Source organism: Pygoscelis adeliae, unplaced genomic scaffold, assembly GCF_000699105.1.
Source record: "Pygoscelis adeliae isolate BGI_AS28 unplaced genomic scaffold, ASM69910v1 Scaffold86, whole genome shotgun sequence".
Lineage (NCBI taxonomy): Eukaryota > Metazoa > Chordata > Aves > Sphenisciformes > Spheniscidae > Pygoscelis > Pygoscelis adeliae.
The window spans coordinates 1,158,587-1,170,766 of NW_008824930.1; positions in this window are offsets into that span (position 1 = coordinate 1,158,587).

Below are 12,180 nucleotides of genomic sequence, written 5' to 3' on the forward strand. Positions count from 1 at the left end.
TATCAGTGTCTTGTAAGGAAAGTTATATGCCTAATACTCCAAAGATTTCCAGTATTACAGTTTTATGATATCATATGAATATGAAATGCTTTTATTGTATGGTGTGGATCACTTCTCTAGTACAAAGTATAACACTAGAAAAAAATAACCAAGTCACTGAAAAATTTGAGCAACAATTTCTAGAATAAATGCATAGTCCCACAAAAAAGGTTGTGGTGGTGTTTAAAATTGTTGCCCCTATTCTGTAGTGTTTAGGTATTTATATCTGTGGTTTCACATGTTGATCTTTCAGCCTCTGCTTTTGTTATCCTGAGCAATCTAGACATTTTTTCCATGCCATATATTGTTGTTTCCGTTATTCCATCCTCACTTTTCTTACTTGATTCCATTATCATGTTTTAATATTTGGCTGTACTTAATTATTTTTATCCTTGAACTCGTGTCAGTCTGCAGAACACTGGTTTTACCCTTTTTGTTCACTTCTTGCTCTACGGCTAAAGAAAACATTAGTGTCATGTTTTCATTTTCTTTGCAAGATCTAGGTCCACAATAGGTTGTTGGCCTTTTCTACATCTTTAAACTGCCAAGGTACAGAAAACTGCTACATTCCTATTTCCATGTTCGCATGCTCTATTCTTACTCTTCATCTCTGTAAAAACTGCTTAATCATCCTAGGAAGTCTGTACCCCTGTCAGGGTTTTGGTTTGCTGTGGTTTTTTTTCCTGAAATTCAAGCAGCCAGTGATGCTAGTACTGTGGACACAGCAGGATTCTGCGTCCCCTTCAAGTTCAAATTCTTGAACTCATCATTCTAGGCAACCTTGCTAGAAAATTTCCAGTATTTATCAAAGTTTGTTTTTCTAAAATTCCAACTGAATTGAACTCCTGACTTACTAAGCTGAAGTTTCCTATTACTTTTGCAATATTTTCTCTCACTAAAAATAAAACTAGCATTATATTTTGTTGTTGTGACTTCACTATTTGATAAAGGAATATGTTTTTTTATCATATCAAGGATATCATATGTGATATCTGTTGCTACTGGTGCATTCATTTTTCTAGGTCTATGTTTGGGAAAATAAAATGACTTATAATCCCTCCAGTTTCACTGTTACTTATTTGTCTTGTAATCTTATAAAAATTCCTATCCATCCCAAGACTCAGTCCTTTATATCGAATCCCACACACTAACTTTTGGGACAATTTTACCATGTCTCATAAAAAAACCCCTTGTTTTCTTCAAGCCTTAAATTCTTTACAATCAACCATTTAACTAAAATGTCCCTTTGACTCTACTTTCATTTATGTCTTTCCATAAATACGGTATAGGTACAGGTATAGGTTTCTGTTATGCAGATCGCAGATCTGCTTCCTGTCTTGGCTTGTTGAAGAAGTATTTTTATTTGTCAACATTATTTATTTAGGACATTGTACATGCATTTAGGACATTGACATGCATTGTACTGCGATGTACAAGAGCATGAAATAGACTGCCCATTATAAATTGTGATCTCAGGCTAAAAATAAGTTTTAAACAAAACATTAAAAATTAAATTTTTAATTCCTTATTTTGATTTCCATTTTTTTACTTAGTTGAGGCTGTTTACCTCTATGTTTATTAAAACTCAGTCTCAAATACTTACAAAATCCTGGTTTTGCAATGGCCAGAGGTGCCTAATTTTAGCTACTGAAAATAACATTAAAGTAGTTAGACTCAGTATCTATGTAATCTGTCAGCCCTAAACTGTACTTGGGTCTCTTTCTCCCTGCATTTTTATTTCCTTTGCCAATGCTTCACTCCTAAAACTTCCCTTCTGCTGCTTTCTGCTTCCCAACTCCCTTCTCTTCCTGCTGCTCTGTTTATACTCATAGAAATCCATTGACTGATTTGACCCCTGCTTTGTTCCACTGTCTCCAACATTGTCCCAACATGTTTTGCTCTTCCCTCACAAGCTCTCTGAATTCATCAGTTTTCAGTTTGCATCTAGCATGAATCTAGTGCTAGCAACAAACATATCTGAAAGCATTAAAATGGAAGGAACACTTCATTATTTTGCCACTCTTCAAGTAAAAAAAGCTAGCAGTGTTGTTGTCACTGAAATTTTATAATTGACTCATCTGAAGTATGAGAGGCTGAATGGTAATGTCGTTCTTTAGGTTGCACATTCTATGGTACATTAATCTTGTGGGTCCTTGAGAACTCCAGACTGTACCTAAGGAGGGGTAAAAGTTAATTATCCAGCAACCTAAAAAATATTTTTAGCAGAACTGAAGGATAAGAAAGGAAATTTTATGTAATTCATTATAGCTTTCTTTAACAAGCAAGATCTTACCTGTAATGGATAGTCAGAGAGAATTCAACTGACAAAAATCTACCACCATATAGTAATTTATATAACTAATAAATAGGTGTATGACTAAACAAAGATACAATGGAGTACAGAAGATTACAATATATCGCAAAATGTCATATTCTAAGTAAAATGTACATGAAATCTAAAACACACTGCATGCATACAGTGGAAACAAGGACCTAATAAAATAATTTTACATAATGCTAATATAAAACAGGGAATGAAATTGATCATATGATTAAAAGAAGACTATGCCAGGCAGAGAAGAAAAGAGATAAGATAGGAAATAAATTGTTCAACTTGCTTGGAATACGACACAGAGGCAGAAGAATTGTGTATTTTTTTTCCCCAGCTTTTTCAATTTTTAGTTGTGCTTTTCAATTTTCAGAACAAGGTGTTCAAATCAGTTCAGTTTGTCAAAGATATTTTCATATACTTAAGCTTAATGGAGCTTACATGAACAAAACAAGAACCATGTTTATCTCCTTTAAATGTTGTATTCTATATGTGTATAGCTGCTTAGTCATTGATAATATGTGTTGTATAATGCTTTTATACATAAAGTTTGTCAATAACTCTGTAGTTATTCCTGGATAACTCCAGTATTTGAAAAGTAGAATGAATTAAAAATAAGCTCCACATTTGGGAAGGGAGTAAATTTTCTCTTCCTTTTCCTTTTTAAAAATAATCTTTGGCACGAATTCTGCTAAGTCACCTCTTGCTTTTGCATTTCACAATACTCTTCCCTAAAGCACTTAAGGATAGGGCCCATTTAAAGAACTAAACAATATTTTCTCCTGTTCTCCTCTTTCCAAAGAGGGAAAAGGGCTCCTGAAACAGGATAAAGGCAGAAGGAAGAAGGAAGAATGAGCAACACAGATAAAAATAGGTGAAAAATTAAGTTAAAAAAATCAGGGTGAGAAAATGTGGAAAAAACTGCGGTTAATCACTGTGCACGATTGGTCATAAATAACCTGCAAGCAGTTTAGAAAGAATCTGTTATCTTATACAGGTGGTGTCCAACATCTCATGCAACAGGAGAGGCTAACCTGTTGAAATATGGAATGTCCTTTCAGACAAAATTACAAATGACAAGCTAGTCCTTGTCCTTTCCATGAAAGATTTTTTGTTGGACCTTGAAGCCAGAATCCACGCCATCACCTTGATATACACCCCACGGTGAGGAGAATGGAGCGGAACAGGGGAGGAGGGAGCTGAGGCTGACAAGCAGATGAACAGGCGAGAGCTATGTGGGAGTGATGGAACGAAAATCACCGGCAGCCCAGTTCTCTCCAGGGCATTTGGGCAACACGCACTCCCTCCCCTCCCTCCCCACATCCTGACACCCACAGCCACCCCTGGCCAAACAAAAACATACGCTGTGCATTTCAGGGGCCAGACTGGAAGGCTCCGCTGTGAAGCAAGGAGGGCACTGCATATGTTTTATAATCTCAGTACTGGTGCCACATTAAATCCTTAATGACTTTCTTTTTAAAGGTTCAGAATAATCACTTGGCATGTGATCAATGCTAGTGCTCGCAGCCAAAAGTTTTATAACTGGTAGTAGATGCGTTTGGGTTTGCTGAACTGATTTTTTTTTCTCCTGTTTTCTCCCATAAGCAATAGGGGACTTATTCAGGTACCTGAAGGTAGGTTCCTGTGCCATTTTAGCACAGGGTATCCTGTTCAGCTTCTAGTTGCCACTCCAGAAGAAAAACAGGCCCTGTGCTTATCCCTGTCTGTCTCATATATATATTTCTCAGATACCTCTGGGCACATAAAAGGAGCTAGATCACTATGTTTAAGCACCTAAATAACTTACCTCGTTACTTATGTCTAGGATAGGCCAAGATAATTTGTCAAATCCTATGATCCTTTGTCAAAGAAAATGTGGATTTATTCAATGTTAATTTTGCTTATTTCAAGAATCAGAGTTGCTATGAGCAGATTTCTCCTACCAAAATATTTGGTACTACAGTTCCTTCACAAAACCATATATATATATACCCAAGTATACCCATTTCACCCTGACGTGATATCCAACATGGTTAGTCTACTGTGAAATAAGGAAGACCAATATCATTTCCAGGTCATGTAAACGTCAGGCTCAGCAGTTCCTTCCATGATGAAATATGCTGGGCTAGATTTACTGCTCCAGTGGGATACCTCTGCAATGCTCCGCTGGTGCAAAATAATCTACTACAACTGGAATATCTGCAGATAAGCTGGAATGGGAGAACTTCTGCTTGCCCAGTACTAGGACTGCAGGCTGCTTTCCCGCTTTCCTGTTGTAGCATTCATTTAAGAATACTTTAGGGTTTATGGAATTTAACAAACCTTTTGGCTGTCTTCTCTAGGCCACTGTCCCTTGCGCCTCTGCCACATGGTGCAGTGTGAGGCTGGAAGTGGAGATCCATCACCACAGCTTCCTTCCTCTGCTGGGTAAGTCCCAAGTGATGCAGAGTGTGTGTCCACAGAATTTTTGACTGTTCAGGGCATGCTATTCAAAGCAAGCCAGTCCTCTGATCCAACTGAAGACACAACATGGATAAGATGAGCAACCTGGCTTACAATTTTCTTTCACTGCCAGCTTTCGTTTCATAATGAGGCTTTCATTTTCCGAAGAGTTTGATTTGCTTTCTCACTAAGATCTTTTCATGTTCAGAAAAGGAAGCTTTTGCCTTCAAGGCTTGTATTTTTTGTGAATCTCTCTGCTTCTTTACTTTATAGATGCTGCCAAATTTGACTTTCAAGACATTGATCAATGAAATAATTCTACAGAATTTTGTCATGTCAGCACTTGCTTACAGACATTTCATAATTTCTTCATTCAGAATGTCACAATCTAATCGGTGTGTTTGCTGTGCAGAAGTAATAAAAATGTCTGTCTTTTCAACTTTATTCTTGGAAGTACTGACTCAAAGTTGTTACCTTTTCCAAGTCATAATGCTTAGTTGAGTCCAACCAGTTTCACAGGATTATCAGAGAAGAATAATACACATCTGATGGAATTACTAGTTGGTGGTAAGGAACAGACAGGAACAAACCTATAAGCAATACATATCCATTTATATCGTGAAATGAGAAATATCCATGAAAGGGGTTGCTAATCTCATTACATTTGTTCAGCTCAAAAACTGCAATGAGGCGATTTACTGTGAAATCAGGCTCATGCTCTGCAGATCACAGGATTTTAGTTTCTGAAGCTTATTAATGCTAATGCAACATTTTTCATTTACTTAGTGGGCTTTCAGTGAACCCAGAAACATCAGTTCAACAAATCACTCCGGCACATGCTTCATTCTGATCAGACCCAAGGAATGTGTCTTCCCCCACATGGTAGGGCTATGTGGAGAATAAGCCCATTCTTCTGTGCTTTGCTACTTGAGAGTTAAGATATATTCAGCTGGTCACCTAGAAAAGCTGCTTTTCCTTTGGGAGCTGCACGAACACGGGTTGTCCTCAATGCTGGGCAGAAAATGTGGCAGAAGTTGTTAATGCTGCTCAGAGACATTATTTGCACCCTGGGAAGTTTTCACCTGAGATGTACTATATAGCAGCTCATCTTTCAGCTTCAGTCCTTTCCTATCCTGTTGTAATTCCTGCAGACTGGCTAAAGCCTGACACAGCTGCAAGTTGGTTGTGAGACTCTGTGGTTTCACAGAGAATGAAACATAAATAGAGTTGCTGTTGCTTCCCTTCCACATACACCTGCCAAGTTTCACCAGCTTTAGCTTTACTTTGCAAAAAAAAAAAAGGAAGAACTTAATCCTCTGTTTGTAAAATAGAGCTAAATACAACATTGGCAAAACAACTTGAAAACATGTACTTTTTTTAAAAGACCTTTTCTTCCATTAGGCGACACTCATGCCATTTAGAACACATTTTTGACGCAGCACCTAAAGATAAGCAGGCCACAGGACATGACTGAAAAGCCTGCTGCTCATCACTGCATTGGCTAGTTCAGGAGAATACTGCACATAAAAGGATAATGTGCTTTGGAAGGTTTGGTGCAAACCTGAATGGCTGTTAAAGCAATTGTTTGATTTCAGAAATATTTTTGTAAAGATCCCAAGCAGTATTATTATAGGAATCAAACACTTAAAGAGGAAAACTCCTTAACATGGTAGCATAAAGAGTGCTTGCAGGGTAAAACAAACAAACAAAATTCTTCAAAGACATTTGTTCTATGACAAATTGTCACTAACTGGCTACTAGAACTAGGCATGCTCAGAAGATAATCTTCACAGAGAGGGTTTCTGAGTTCTGAGTATGACAATATATTATGGAACAATATTTTAGATACTAGATATTAAAATAAGAGTACAGGTAGAGTACAGGTAACAGTACAGGCATGGCTGACAGAATGTTATTGCAAGCTGACAAGCTCCTATGGACTTTGATGTAAATTTGATTCAATCATGTTTTGGAAATAACAGTTAAAGAACAAGCTAATTTTCCTCGTCCATTTACTAATCACTAAGGTTATGATTTACATAATTTCCTCGGTATTTCTTTAAATGCTTTTGTTTGCTGTTATTTGTAAATATTCAATATTATAATTTTAAGATGGACTGGTTTTCCATACCTTTGTCCAATTCTGTATTTCTGTTTCCTGCATGGGCACCTAAATCTTTTTTTATAATTTTCTTGTGGCGACACTTACATAACTGAAAATTTACTTTTTCAGAGTAAGTTGAGATACACAATTAAAATCAGTACTTGGAGGTATTCCTAAGAAAATAATAATTTGCTAAATGTTTGTAAAGAATGAACATAGTGTGATGTGAAAACAGTCAAAGTTATCATCAAAAAAGGTGCTCCAAAGAACATTCAAAAAATGGGGATTAAATAGTTATCTCTTCCTGGCCTTACTAGAGGGATATAAAATGAAATTTTGAAAAGTGTCATCTCCAGAGACCAAAAAGAAAATCTGATATCCCAGACATCTTTGCTAATTTTCAAGGTATAGGCTCTTCTCCATTGCCTAGAACCTTTCCTGAAAACCCATGCTCCTGATCTTTGTCAAAATCATAATACATTATCCATACTTACTTATTTTATGCTTAGCACGTTAAAGGGATGTAATTAGTGCCTTTCATTAGCCTCATTCCTTGTGATTATAAATCTGAAATTAATTCTATTTTATTCACTTTGGACAAGTACAACATAATTGTGATCTTGCACATTACTTTTAATCTGTTACTGTAACTCCTTTGAGATATCACCCTTATTTGTTCTGCATACAGATACAAGAAGGAGAAGGAATTTGTTAGTTGAGAAAAAAAAGAAGATGAAAAGGGCTAGTAATGGAAGTGTTAATGCCCAAGGACACACAGACCTTTTGCTCTGGAACCAGTGATGCTGTTATGCTTTAAAAAGGTCTTATTGTGCAGACAAATATGTTAGAATAAGGCTTTCTACAATGTCACGTGGAGGTAGCCATTTGATTTAAGACTTCTTCCGTCAGAGATTCTCCTACTTCCTCATGTTAATCTGAAACTCTAGAATGTTGATCCAGGGCTAGAAATCCTACAACTGGGTTATAAAATGAACCAAGAATCTCATGGAGGAAGAAGGAATGTAAAAATCTGTGAAAGGCCTGAAGACCAAAGTTGATAAAGGTGAAAGTAGTGGTTAAGAGCATGACACTTGCATTTGAATGAGTAATCAATAGCATGTATTGTTTGACTTGATTTTAAAATGCCTAGAACCATAAAAACTCTACTCAGTCTGATCCATGAAGTTTCCTTTCTTTGCTTCCAGAAGCAAAACAACACCCCTGCATTTCCAACAGAGAGGAGAAAAAGCAATTTCCCATCCAATGCATTTAAAGACGTGGGAATACAAAGAAGGAAAAAAAGACACCTGGTTACTTTGGAGCAAACAGACAAAAAAAGAGTCAGAGACAAAGGATCACAGGACCTCTACTCTTATGAAAAAAGCAAAACAACAATAAACCACATAAAAGAATCTCAGCTTCTATCAGCTAGAAAGAAACCTAGATTAGAAGAAAAAAGTAAACAGTTTTTCTCATAGCTTCTCAAGTGCAAGGCTTCGAGGATTCCCCAGTTATCAGAAGATTATATATCAGTTCAAAATTTTTCATTAACCTCTTCATTTTTGTGAGGTTCATTTTTTCAATTGTAAAAAAGTGATTTTTTTTTCTTATTTCTGCATTCTTCATGTCCTTGTTTTGTAAACACACAAAGGATCTACCTAAGTGGAAATACTATTCACAGTTTGCAGCTGGGCAGGGCACCTTTCCTTCTGTCCCTATTTATCTGTCGTCTGGGTGTTTTATTGTTTTGTAAGGAGAATGTGTTTTGTCACATTCATGAATTGCAGATCAGTTTCTCATGAACTGGCAGGACTGATAGCAGTAGTTTGTCTTCTCAGCAGTCTATAATTCCACTTCTTTTTCATTGCTTGTCTTTTATGTTTTCCCCTTATCTATTTCTTTCTCCCCATAGATGGGCAAAGCTGCCTGGAATACTAGATGGCAATTACATTCTGCAGATGATTTCTGTAAATTGGTCTACTTTTCAAGCACTTATAAGCAAAATTATTTTAGCTGTGAGGACATCAACTTAAGAAAAGGAAGAAGAAATGTATGCATCGTTTACATGGTTGAATATACAGGCTCCAGATTAGAAAGTGTCAATACTATTTACATATGTTAGATAATGTTCATTTATTCCTTAAAAATATTTTTTAACATTCCTATTATTTCAAAGTGTATTTTTCTAGCTAGTGCTTTTTTTTTTCTAGTTGTCCTCTGCATGTTTGATATGCATTTCGCTATCTTATTTTTCTTCATTTTTAGCTGCAATAAAATATGACAAGCAGACTTTTAGAAGTGCTGAACATAAATTAGTCATTGATAAATCTCAGAAAGGCTATACAAAAGTAAGCATTTTGGGAAATCTCATTATTTACAATGCTGCTGTGTGTTTCATCCTAAAAAACCAAAAAGTTGTTGTATTACAAACTGATATAATCATCACTTTACAGATCATGGAATCATAGAATCATGGAATGGTTTGGTATGGGAGGGACCTCTAAAGATCATCTAGTCCAAATACCCTGCCATGGGCAGGGACATCTGCTGTTAGATGAGGTTGCTCAAAGCCCTGTCCAACCTGATCTTGAACACTTCCAGTGATGGGGCACCCACAGCTTCACTGGGCAACCTCTTCCGGTGTCTCATCGCCCTTATTGTAAAGAATTTCTTCTTTATATCCTCTTTCAATTTAGAACCATTGCCCATTGTCCTATCACTACAGGCCTTCATAAAAAGTCTCTCTCCATCTTTTTATAAGCCCCATTTATATACTGAAAGGCTGCAATAAGATCTTCCCTGAGCCTTCTCCAAGCTGAACAACCCCAAGTCTTTCAGCCTTTCTTCATAGGAGAGGTGTTCCAGCCCTCTGATTATTTTCATGGCCCTCCTCTGGACCCGCTCTAACAGGTCCATGTATTTGTTGTACTGGGGACCCCAGAACTGGATGCAGTACTCCAGGTGGGGTCTCATGAGAGCAGTGTAGAGGGGGAGAATCACCTTCCTCGACCTACTGGCCACACTTCTTTTGATGCAGCCCGGGATACAGTTGGCTTTCTGGGTTGCAAGTGTACAATGCTGACTCATATCCAATTTTTCATCCACCAGTATCCTAAAGCCCTTCTCCGCAGGGCTGTTCTCAATCCATTAAACCCCCAGACTTTATTAATATCTGGGATTGCCCTGACTCAGGTGCAGAACCTTGCACTTGGACTTGTTGCACTTCATGAGGTTCGCATGGGCCCACTTCTCAAGCCTGTCAAGGTCCCTCTGGATGGCATCCCTTCCCTGAAGCACAATAACTGCACCACTCAGCTTGGTGTCATCTGCAAACTTGCCGAGAGTGTACTCAATCCCGCTATCTATGTCATTGATGAAGATATTAAATAGTATTGGTGCCGGTATAGACCCTTGAGGGACACCACTCATTACTGGTTTCCACTTGGATGTTGTGATGATGACTGTGACTCTCTGGACGTGGCCATCCAGCCAATTCCTTATCCATCTAACAGTCCATCCATCAAACCCATATCTCTCCAATTTAGCAACAAGAATGTTGTGGGGGACCATACAAAAGTCCAGGTACATGACATCCATAGCTCTTCCCTTGTCCACTGATGCAGTCACTCCATCATAGAAGGCCACTAGATTAGTCAGTTAATTCCCTCAAGACCCTGGGATGCATCTCATCAGGTCACATGGACTAACATATGTTCAGGTTTCTAAGGTGGTCTCGAACCTGATCTTCTCCCACGATGGGAGGGACTTCATTCCCGCAGTCCCTGCCTTGAGGTTCAGGGGCTTGCGAGACATGGGAAGAGAGATTACCATTGAAAACTGAGGCAAAAATTTGTTGAGCGCCTCAGTCTTCTCCATGTTGGTTGTCACCAGTTCTCCTGTTATTTATCAGGACAGGTACATTTTCTTTAATGTCCTTTTTCTGGCCAATGTATGTATAGAAGTCCTTCTTATTATTCTTTGCATCCCTTGCCAAATTCAGCTCCAACTGTGCCATATCTCTCCTGATCCCATCCCTACACATCTGGGCAGTGTCCCTATATTCTTCTCAGGAAACCTGTCCTTGGTTCCACTGCCTGTGCGTTTCCTTCTTTAGTTTGACCAGGAAGTCCTTACTCAGCCATGCTGAACTCCTGACTTCCTTTCCTGATTTCTTACACATGGGAATTGAGAGCTCTTGTGCTCTAATAAAAATATTTTCAAAGATCTGCCAGCTCTGTTCAGCTCTTTTATTCCTGAGGGCAGTTTCCCAGGGGGTGCCATCCACTAACTTCTTAAACAACTGAAAGTTTGCTCTCCTAAAATTCAGAGTCCTGAGTCTACTCTTCAGCTGGCCCATATCCTTCAAGATTGTGAATTCCACAAGGGCATGATCAGTGCAGCCGAGGCTGACACCAGTCTTGACCTCTCTAATTAGTTCATCAATATTCAGATGTGTTTGTTACTTACAATGCCTAAAATAATCATGAGACAATTATAAGAGAATATACTTCTAGAAGCTCTGAGCAACTTCAGTAAGCATGTACTCAGAAGATTTTGCCAATAACAATAGTCAACTAAAATAACAGTATATACGTATTAGAAGAATTAATGTTTGACACTGAAATTTTAAATCAGCAAAAGTACTAGGGCACCCTTTATTTCTAAAGCCATCAAGTAACTAATAATTTTCTTTAACATCTGAGACCAATCAAAAAGTTGTCTGATATGTACTAACTTGTTTGGAGAAAATGAAATTACATGGCTTAAAATGAACAATATCACAGTTCTATAGTTTAAACTTCTCTTTTAAAATTTCCAGTATTTTCCCTAGTTCAGGCTTTTTTTCATGGTGTATTCTGAATTTGACAGATAGTCTGAGTTGAGTAAGTGTCATTCATGAAATTGACAAACTCATCAAACTGAAAGACATTAAAAAAAAAAGCTGATTATGTTGGAAATAACAAAGCCTGATGGCCTCTAGTATTTTTACACTACTGTTGTGCTTTAACCCAGCAGGCAGCTAAACACCACACAGCCGTTCGCTCACTCCCCCCAGTTTATATACTGAGCATGATGTCATACGGTATGGAATACCCCTTTGGCCAGTTTGGGTCAGCTGTCCTGGCTGTGCCCCCTCCCAGCTTCTTGTGCACCTCCAGCCTTCTCAGTTGGTAGAGCATGAGAAGCTGAAAAGTCCTTGACTAGTGTAAGCACTGCTTAGCAGCAACTAAAACATTGGTGTGTTACCAACATTGTTCTCATCCTA